The sequence below is a fragment of the Mandrillus leucophaeus genome, unplaced genomic scaffold (assembly GCF_000951045.1).
Source record: "Mandrillus leucophaeus isolate KB7577 unplaced genomic scaffold, Mleu.le_1.0 Scaffold127, whole genome shotgun sequence".
In the NCBI taxonomy this organism is placed as follows: Eukaryota; Metazoa; Chordata; class Mammalia; order Primates; family Cercopithecidae; genus Mandrillus; species Mandrillus leucophaeus.
In genome coordinates this window covers 59,996-68,611 of record NW_012101098.1, presented here as the reverse complement: position 1 = coordinate 68,611, position 8,616 = coordinate 59,996, and the positions used below count along the sequence as shown (strand labels likewise).

The window sequence follows — 8,616 nt, the reverse complement described above, 5'->3', positions numbered from 1 at the left end:
ACTCCAGAGCCATATATTGGTGGTGTTGAAATACTAAACATGGAAAATGGCACCACATGCAACTTCACCACAGCCATCATCACAGAACCAAGGAGGCCTTTTCTGTACTTTGCAAAAACAAACCACAATTCACCATAGCTCTTTTATCAGTGCCAGTAACACTTAGTAACCTCAGTCCTTTTTTTAAAAAGGACCCAAAAACTTACCATACAATGCAACTTGAAACAACTCAAGTTCCTTTTCAGCTTATATGACAGGCTGAGTTTCAGGCCTGAAAAAGATGCCCTTAGCAAAATATGTGTCCCCTCTCCCCAAACAAAGCATACAAACAACCAAGCAAAAACAGAGAAAATGAGCCTGGATGAAGGGTTGATGTGGGAGCCGGGAGAGATGCCCACAGATGTTCATAAAATCACAAGTCTGGGGTGATGGCTTTGAGATCCAAGTTTTCATCATCCAATCAGGTATTGGCCTCTTAAAACCAAAATGATCACCGATATTAACAGGTAGAACTAAAAAAGTCCTATTGTAAGCCAAAAATAGCACTCTGTTACTTTGACAAACCATGATTTCTTTATATAACATACATTTTAAATAAAACAACCTAAACAAAATTCTGGGCCATTTATTCACATTTCCAGAGAGCATTGAAAGCCTAGATCATTTCATTAGCACTATACTGAAATTAACATTTCTCTCTTTGAAATGTATTCCTCAAGTGATGAGACCCTAAATGTTCACTGTATTTCATCTCCTTTCTAAATTATGGAGGATTACTCTTTTCCTGTCTCAAATAAATTCAATAAAACCTCATGGTATGGTTTGGCTTTGTCCGCACCAAACCTCATCTTGGATTGTGGCTCCCATAATCGCCACGTGTCGTGGGAGGGACCCTTTGGTGGGAAGTAATTGAATCATGGGGACAGTTTGCCCCATGCTATTCTCATGATAGTGAGTAAGTTCTCACAAGACCTGTTGATTTTATAAGGGGCTTCCCCCTTCACTCGGTTCTCATTCCTCTCCTTCCTGCCATCATGTGAAGAAGGAAGTATTTGCTTCCCCTTCCACCATGATTGTAAGTTTCCTCAGGCCTCTCCAGCCATGCTGAACTGTGAGTCATTTAAACCTCTTTCGTTTATAAATTATCCAGTCTTGGGTATGTCTTTTTTAGTAGCCTGAGGATGGATTAATACACCTCATCTCACTATCTATATATATAAAATAATAAGATACATATTATACTTTTATATATAGATGCAGACCTTACTATAATATCTATTGCTATATATATATTATATAGTAGGATATGTATCTTACTATATATAGTTTCATATATATGTATTTTAGTATTGTAGGGGTTAGGTCTGTTCTCCTTCAGGTACCATTTCTGGGAAGATGAGAGTGCTTTAGGAACACGTGGTGTGTGGAGGTGTTCCGCATACACCTGGGACATGTGAACTCAACACGAAATGTCTATAAATTTGAAATCTCAGCCCGAGGTAGATGGGCTGTTTTCCACCATCAACCTTCCACTCCTGTAATGATTTTATAAGCCTTTTATTTACTTATTTTTTGTTTAATGTAACCACCTGCAGAGAGAAAGCCTCTTCATCTATACATTTATTCAAAGCCTATAAATGGCATAATGACAAACTGCTAGGAGATATCACCTTCTTTTTTTCTTGTTGATGTGTGCTACTCTGCCCCAAGAAAAATGAGGAAGGGCTTCCTACATTGTCATTCACTTAACAAAGAACAGTGCAGACTTTCAAAGTCCAAATGTAGGTTGTTTAGAGAAAAATGACAAAACTGTAAAATATTCATTGAGTGAATGGTAGTAGAGGGCACAGCAGATGACCTAACTGCCTCAACAGCCTAGGCTTCAATTTTGATTCTCACTTTCTCTAACTGACTGTTGCAAAAGCTGTGTCTTTGATTTCAAACTGGTAGCTCAGGAGTTTAAGATATCAGTGGTGGCTATTCAAATCTGTCTGAATATCCATTCACATAATTAAGCAGGAGACGAAGTCTGTCCTCTGAAAAAGTGCAGTATTCAGACAAAAACACACACAAAAAGAGCAACAGATTTAAACTAAACCGAACAGAGTTCCCCGTTTTTAAAAGGGGAAAGCATTGTTAAAATATTAAGAGTCAGAAAGCAATACAGAAAGAATACATTCCGGTTTACACACTGAAATTCTGTCTCTTACACTTGACATTCACATTCTAAGACCAACTCTCACCATATGTGGAATTTAAGTATATTTTAACCAGATAAGAGTATCTTTAGAAGGAGGATATTAAATGACTTAAAATATTTGTATATTGCTACTTCATCTGAACGCAATGCATTCGCTCAACAAGTTGCACTACTGACGATATTCAACAGTATTACGAAAGGTTTGAAATGTGGCGTACCAATTAAAAAGAAAGAATGTTAAACAGAGGTCATTCCCTCATGCACTTGAATGTTTAGTTTTGTGAGAACCTTTTGGTTGTGGTCTAGAAATAAAAGCACAGTATTTCAAATGGCTTTTAAAGAGACCCCTGCACTTCCAAAAGCAAGTCTCCGTTGCGGAGTCAGTCAACAGTCTCATCTTTGTGGAGAGACTATAAGCTTTCCACAAATTACTACACACAAAACAATGAAATAGCCAAGTTCGCACATTTAAAAAAATCTATATATTTACCATTAGTCTACATTCCAGGCCAACAACTATGAACTTTCAAATTCCTTCAAGTCTGCTTGTAAATTTCACAGCATCAAGATAACTTCATTATCTATCTTATGCACCCACCAGTCCCTTATCAAATATCTGTTATATTCCTAGGTTTGGGTAAAAATCAGCTAGGTTATTGGTTTTAGGGCCAACCGTATATTCAACATTAGTTTATTTAAATAAAACACAAAGAAAAGCAACAATTCTTCCACCGGAGAAGAAAACATCAAAGCATCTTTAAAACTGCATCCGTGCACAGGTATTATTATGAAAATGTAATTATTATTCTGGTTTCAAAAAAAAAATCAAGCCTCCCATTTTAATCCACTGACTTAAAACTGATGAAGTAATTTTACACTTGCTACAACTGGCCCTGATTATGTTCTTACATGTCAAAGAAAATACTCTTTAAAATGGCCATATGTATATATATATATACATGTACACACACACATATATATGTAGAAATGTAGAATGCGTGCGTGTATGTCTGTATAAACACACACACACACACACACGCATTCTACATTTCATTGAGTAATAAAATACTGAATTTCTAATCTGAGAAAATGCATGCTTGCAGAGGTCTCCATGAAATTCCTATATTCTTAATTTCAGGATACACAGAAGTTTCATATTTTTTTCTGGAAATACAGGAATTAAAGCAACCATGTGCCATTAGCCATCCCTCCCCCTCTTAACATTTTGCACATTTTCACAGGAAAATCTGTGCTGAGGATTTAATGGATTACTGCTAACATCTTCCCCACAGCCAACTAAAGGTATGAAATAATTCTCCACTCTCCAAATCTGCCCCCATAAAACTGCAGATTTCTTTGCGTTCTGATTTCACCCCGCTCTGCCATCCCCTAGGAAAAGGCTCAGTGTGTCCATTCAAACTATGCAGGTCTCTTGCAGTTTCTGCCGCTTTGTTCTCATCAAAGTCAGGTGTTTGCACCCTGGCCGTTTAATTTCTAGCTGAAAAAGGAAACTACCCCGGATTTCTTAAGCATGAACTTCTATGTCGCCCGCAGAACGCCCACACAAACTGGCAATTCTGCTTCGTCAGGATAACGAGGTCTTCCTAAACTTTTTCTTTTCCTTTTTTTTTTTCCTTTCTTTCTCTCTCTCTTTTTTTTTTTTTCTTTTGCTTTCGCCTTCCTCACATCACAGGAAGGGCTGATTCTGAGATGGGAGCTCACGCACACCACCCCCTTTTAAGAAAATATAATGCAATGCGCTCCGATGTAAACCCTACAGGCAACGGATGCCTTCAAAAAGCATGAGATAAGAGCAACAACAACAACAACAACAAACCACCGCCCCCCACAAAAAAATGACCAAATAGAAACAAAATAAAGTAAAATAAATTAAAAAGAAGAAGAAGAAGCCATACTACCACCTTGTGGATTCAGCTCGCAAGAACATCACCTGCTTAGTTCCAAAACCCCCACCCAACCCCCACCCCAAATTTCTTAAGTTGGGTCCAAATGACAGATCAAGATCCTCCGTCCTCGCTCCCCGCAGACTCGCCCAAGCTCTAGGCTGAATTCGTGACGCGCGCGCCCAGCGCCCGCGCGAGTTGCAAGCCCGGGCGCACCGCAGAGGCCAAAACCCCGCCGGAACCTCCAAGGACCCCTCCACGCTGCCTTCTGCACCCCCTCCCCCGCATCCCCGAGATAGCAGCAGCACATACATAAAAAAAGGCTCACACCTGCCGTAGGTGCAGAGGAAGAAGCCAGAGAAAAAGAAACCCGCAGTACAAAAAAAAAAAAAAAAGCCTTCTGGGGAAGGGGAGGGGTACGATGCGGAGGACGTCCTCCGGGTGCCCCTCGGCCTCCATGCAGGACATCCGTTCCCAGGGTGGCCCGGGCCAGGCCTCGGGGGTGCAAGGGTTGACCTGACTCCCCCCCGCTCCCGCCCCCGCCTCTCCGGGAAGAAAGGTTGCTGTGTCTGGCGGCGAGCAGGCGCCGGAATGGTGCGCCCGGGCCCAGGGCTGCACGGTGCACGGGGCCCCGATACCAGGAACGCAAAGCTCCGGGTGAGGCCTAGGAGAACCACGCCGAGGGACCCCAGCCTACCGGTTCTCGGAGGGGCGAAAAAGCCAGGTCAGGTTGAGGGAGAGGAGGAGGAAGGGGTGTCCAGGAGAACGGCTGGAAGATAAGAGCATCCCCCGGGGTAGCGGCCGGCCTCTTGGAAAACCAGAGGCGGAGGGAGCAGCCGCGGAGTGGAGGGCGCAGGCCGGGACCTGGGCCTCTCCTCCCACAGCAAGCCCCCCGCCCACGCATCATCTGCAGCCGAGCGGCACCTACCTCCCTCTCCCCACCTCATCCCTGCTCGCTCTTCCGCTGGTCAGGCCACGCGGGTGCCAGCGCGGGCTGGGGGAGCCCCAGCCGCGGCCTTGGGGAGGGGGCGGGACTGAAGTTCACTCTCTCCCTGCGTGGTCTAGAAGCCCCTCGCCCACCCGCCACTGTCTCCCCCGCCTCTGGCTGCGCGCTTGGCGGATCTTCTCCATCAGTTCTGCCCACTGGAGTGGGAAGGGGCCGAGCCCAGCCGCGCGGGAATTGGCAGGCGGAGAGGCGGGGAGGCGGGGTAAGAGACGAGATGAAATCGGCCCGGGACAGCAGAGAGCCTTGGGATGGGATGGGAGGGAAGAGGGGGTGGCGGTTGCGTTTTCCAGGGCTGTGGGGGTGGTGCGCCTATTGGAACCTACTCCTCAGCCTCCTTCCCCGTCCCCACCTAGGGGACTGGCGGACTGTGCGTCCCGCAGGCTTAACACTCCCCCCGACACCCCCACTCCTAGAAGGGGTGTTCTCAGTGGGCACCGACTAGGGCTCCAGATCCCCTGAGACCCAGACAAGGGCTCCGGTCGTCTGTCCTCGCAGCTTCCAACTTTTCCGCTCCTCCGGATAAGCGGACAGTTCAGAGATGGTTCCCAGGGCGGCAGCTGCAAGCCCCCCAGCGCCCCCCTCAAAGGTTCAGACTACACTCAAAGGCTCCCGAAGAAGCAAAACCACCAGCTCTACCCCTTTCTGCGGTTTGCCTCACCCTTCCCACCCGCCTCGAAACCCACACACACGGGAAAGGGGTGCATGGAGCCCGCTCCCCGGTTTGCAGAAACAGCGCGGAGCTACGGTCATTTCGTCTTCACGCGGGGTCTCCAGCGCGCCTGGATCGTTCCCTAGCCCAGCCAAGCCAGGTCTAATCAGTCTCGTGCGTTATTTCGTGCATCACCCAAGCCGTCATCTTATCCAAGGCCCGGAGATGAAGGAGGGGAAAAAAAATCGCTTAATGCAACCCCGACCAAGCCTGTTTTCCCTTTTTCTCTCTGGTTAACCGCACTCCCCCAACCCCGCAAAAAAGCACCCCAGGCGGTGGTAGCTGACAGTTTTCTTAAAGAAGAAGGGAGTGGGGGGTGGGGGGGAGAAAAAGAAAAGAAAAGCCTCCCATGCCTCACAGTTTGCAGAAGTCTTCCTGCCTTCACCATCTCCAGCCCTGACCGCTTCGCTCCTTCTCTCCCTGTACTGCAGATACATATATATATTTTTCCCCTCTCCCCGCCACAATCTTCTGTTTATTTGTATGGAAGGCAGCGCTACTTTGTAAACACATCACACACGGCCCCAGAACCGTTCAAATAGCTGATTGCAGCAAAACGCTTCCAAACAACGGTAGTCCGGATTTTTCTTTTTAAGTGAAAATAAAACCAAGTATTTCTGTGGAGAGGTTGCATGTAAAAGCCGTATGAAGGTCCACACTCCCACCCACACCTAAGAAATGGAGCGAGACAGATAGGAGAAAGTCCTGTTCAAATTTTCCAAAAATATTATTAATAACCATAAAAGAAAAAAAAGATCAAATAAAGTGAAACTCAAGTATCTGCAGTGAGGCTTTCCATCCTTTGCTGGAAAACCACTGCAAGTCAAAATGTTTAAACGGCTTTTTAAAATAAGGAGAATAATATCCCAGAGACACGTCTTAAAACTACACCTACCTTAGCTTTGGAAGAGCTGCATCGGCTGTTAAGAGTTCTTTTTACACGTCCAGATTTTTCTAGGGAACTCGAAACGAGGTATGATTCAGGAGGATGTTTTGAAAGCCCAGGAGCCTTCCCCTTCTGGAGCCCCCCAACTAGATTTGCTCATCCAGAGGAATGCAAGAGCCACCAACACCGCCTAGTTTGGAGGAAATTCGTTGTTTCTGCCGTCAATGGTCTGTGGACGGGCAGAACAAGCATTACAATTGAAGCAGGAAGGGCCGAGCTAGTGGCTGAATAAGAGCTCTGTGCTAAGAGACAGAGAAGGGAGAGAGACGGTTCTGCAAGAAAAAGAGAGATTGAGGAGAGAGGTCCTGCTGTCTCCGGGGCTCTCCCTCTGCCATTGGACCAAACTGAATGAAATTTACAAAGCCAGCAGCCAATAGATCTCCGGAGTCGGCCCCATCACTACAGAAACCACATCCACAGCTACAACCTCATGCAAAGAACAGCTAATCCCAGTGCAAACCAGCTGTAAAGGAGAGATCCCGGGTACCCGGGAGATAGAGCAGGTGGGCATGGCACACGGTGCCACAGCACCAGACGCGCACAGCAAACCTTCTTCCTCTTTGCTTTTTTAGGACTCTCTAGATACCCTCCACACCAAACATGCTGCAGTATATGCAAACATCTTTAACTGTTTAAGGTCATGATCTCCAGCAGTCCCTGTATCTGCGTTATTGTCAGTCAACTGGGAAGCAATGATATAAAAAAAAATTTTAAGAGCAGCAAACATTGGAATGCAGCTCTGTAAAGTAGAGGACCTCTTTTATGCTCAGGGTATGGTTGAGAGAGGATCGATGAAAGCTTTTTGTTTTCTTCTATTCTTATACGTTCATGAGTTTGATAAAACATTGGAGTTGTGCCCAGGATGAGGCATTTGTTTTTAAATACGCCTCTTCATTTCCAGGGTCCAGGAGGTTATCTTTCCGAGGGAGTTTCAAGTTGCATGGGGCGAGGATGGGGGTATGGCCCCTGTACTTAAAGTTGAGTTGGAGAAAGTTGGATTTAATTTGGCAATGCAAAGATCAGAGGGCATCATAGAGTGTTGTGACAATGAACACGGATTTTAAAATGAGATTGCTTGGGTTCAAGTTGCATGTGACTTTAGGTGTGTATTTTAGTGGTTTGCCTCCATTTCTGCATCTGCAAAATGGAACAGATAATCGACATGTAATACTGTAATGATTAGCTGAGTTAATGTGTGGGGCCTCGTAGTCTTCACAACAATATTACATGGTGATTACTTTTATTCTTCTGCCTGGCCAGAAAAGTTAGCTTTTCTTAAAATTATTTCATGGTCCATTAATTCATTTATGGAAGGAAAAAAATAGTGTCTGCAACACATAGGATATCCTCCTAATTGCTTCTGCTTTAGGCAGTAAACCGAAGCATGAAGCCTGCCACGATGATGTGAAGGATACTTGGGCAGCATGACCAATAATAGGGAAGGTGATAGACACCAATTTGGGGACCTGGTTTCGTGTAAAGACTCTATCCTCACAAACTTTGCCTTGTTGTAAAGTCAGTTATGTTCTGTGAATCTGTTAAACTGAGATTAAAATTACCTTTCCTGTGGGCTTCTTGTGGAGACTACATGAAATAATATGTATAAAAGCACCTTTTACCAACAAGATAGGTACACAGATATACACTTATCTATTAATAGGTACCTATACCCAATAATGGAAAAAACATATATCCATCCATACGTATGTGTGTGTTCTGATTATTGGATAGATACTTAGAAACATACATGTACTTTTTCCATTATTGTGTAGATACTGAAGACCTAACACAATAATATTGTTAATAAGTATAGCTTATTCCCCAAATCAGTGATATACATGGATATAGACA

General features: G+C 44.8%; 1 protein-coding gene across 4 annotated transcripts in view; it reads right to left on the bottom strand.

Moving 5' to 3' along the window:
* Positions 1-7,217, bottom strand: part of NLGN4X (neuroligin 4, X-linked) — a 354,547-nt gene extending 347,330 nt beyond the window's left edge. The window contains exon 1 of one of the 4 annotated variants that reach the window (XM_011972100.1): positions 6,715-7,217. The gene's annotated coding sequence lies outside the window, so the exon portion shown is untranslated. Of the gene's footprint in view, positions 1-5,046; positions 5,398-5,854; positions 6,013-6,714 lie in introns of those variants that run through there. The other 3 variants (XM_011972101.1, XM_011972103.1, XM_011972102.1) reach the window with 3 other exon arrangements.
* Positions 7,218-8,616: the final 1,399 nt, after the last annotated feature.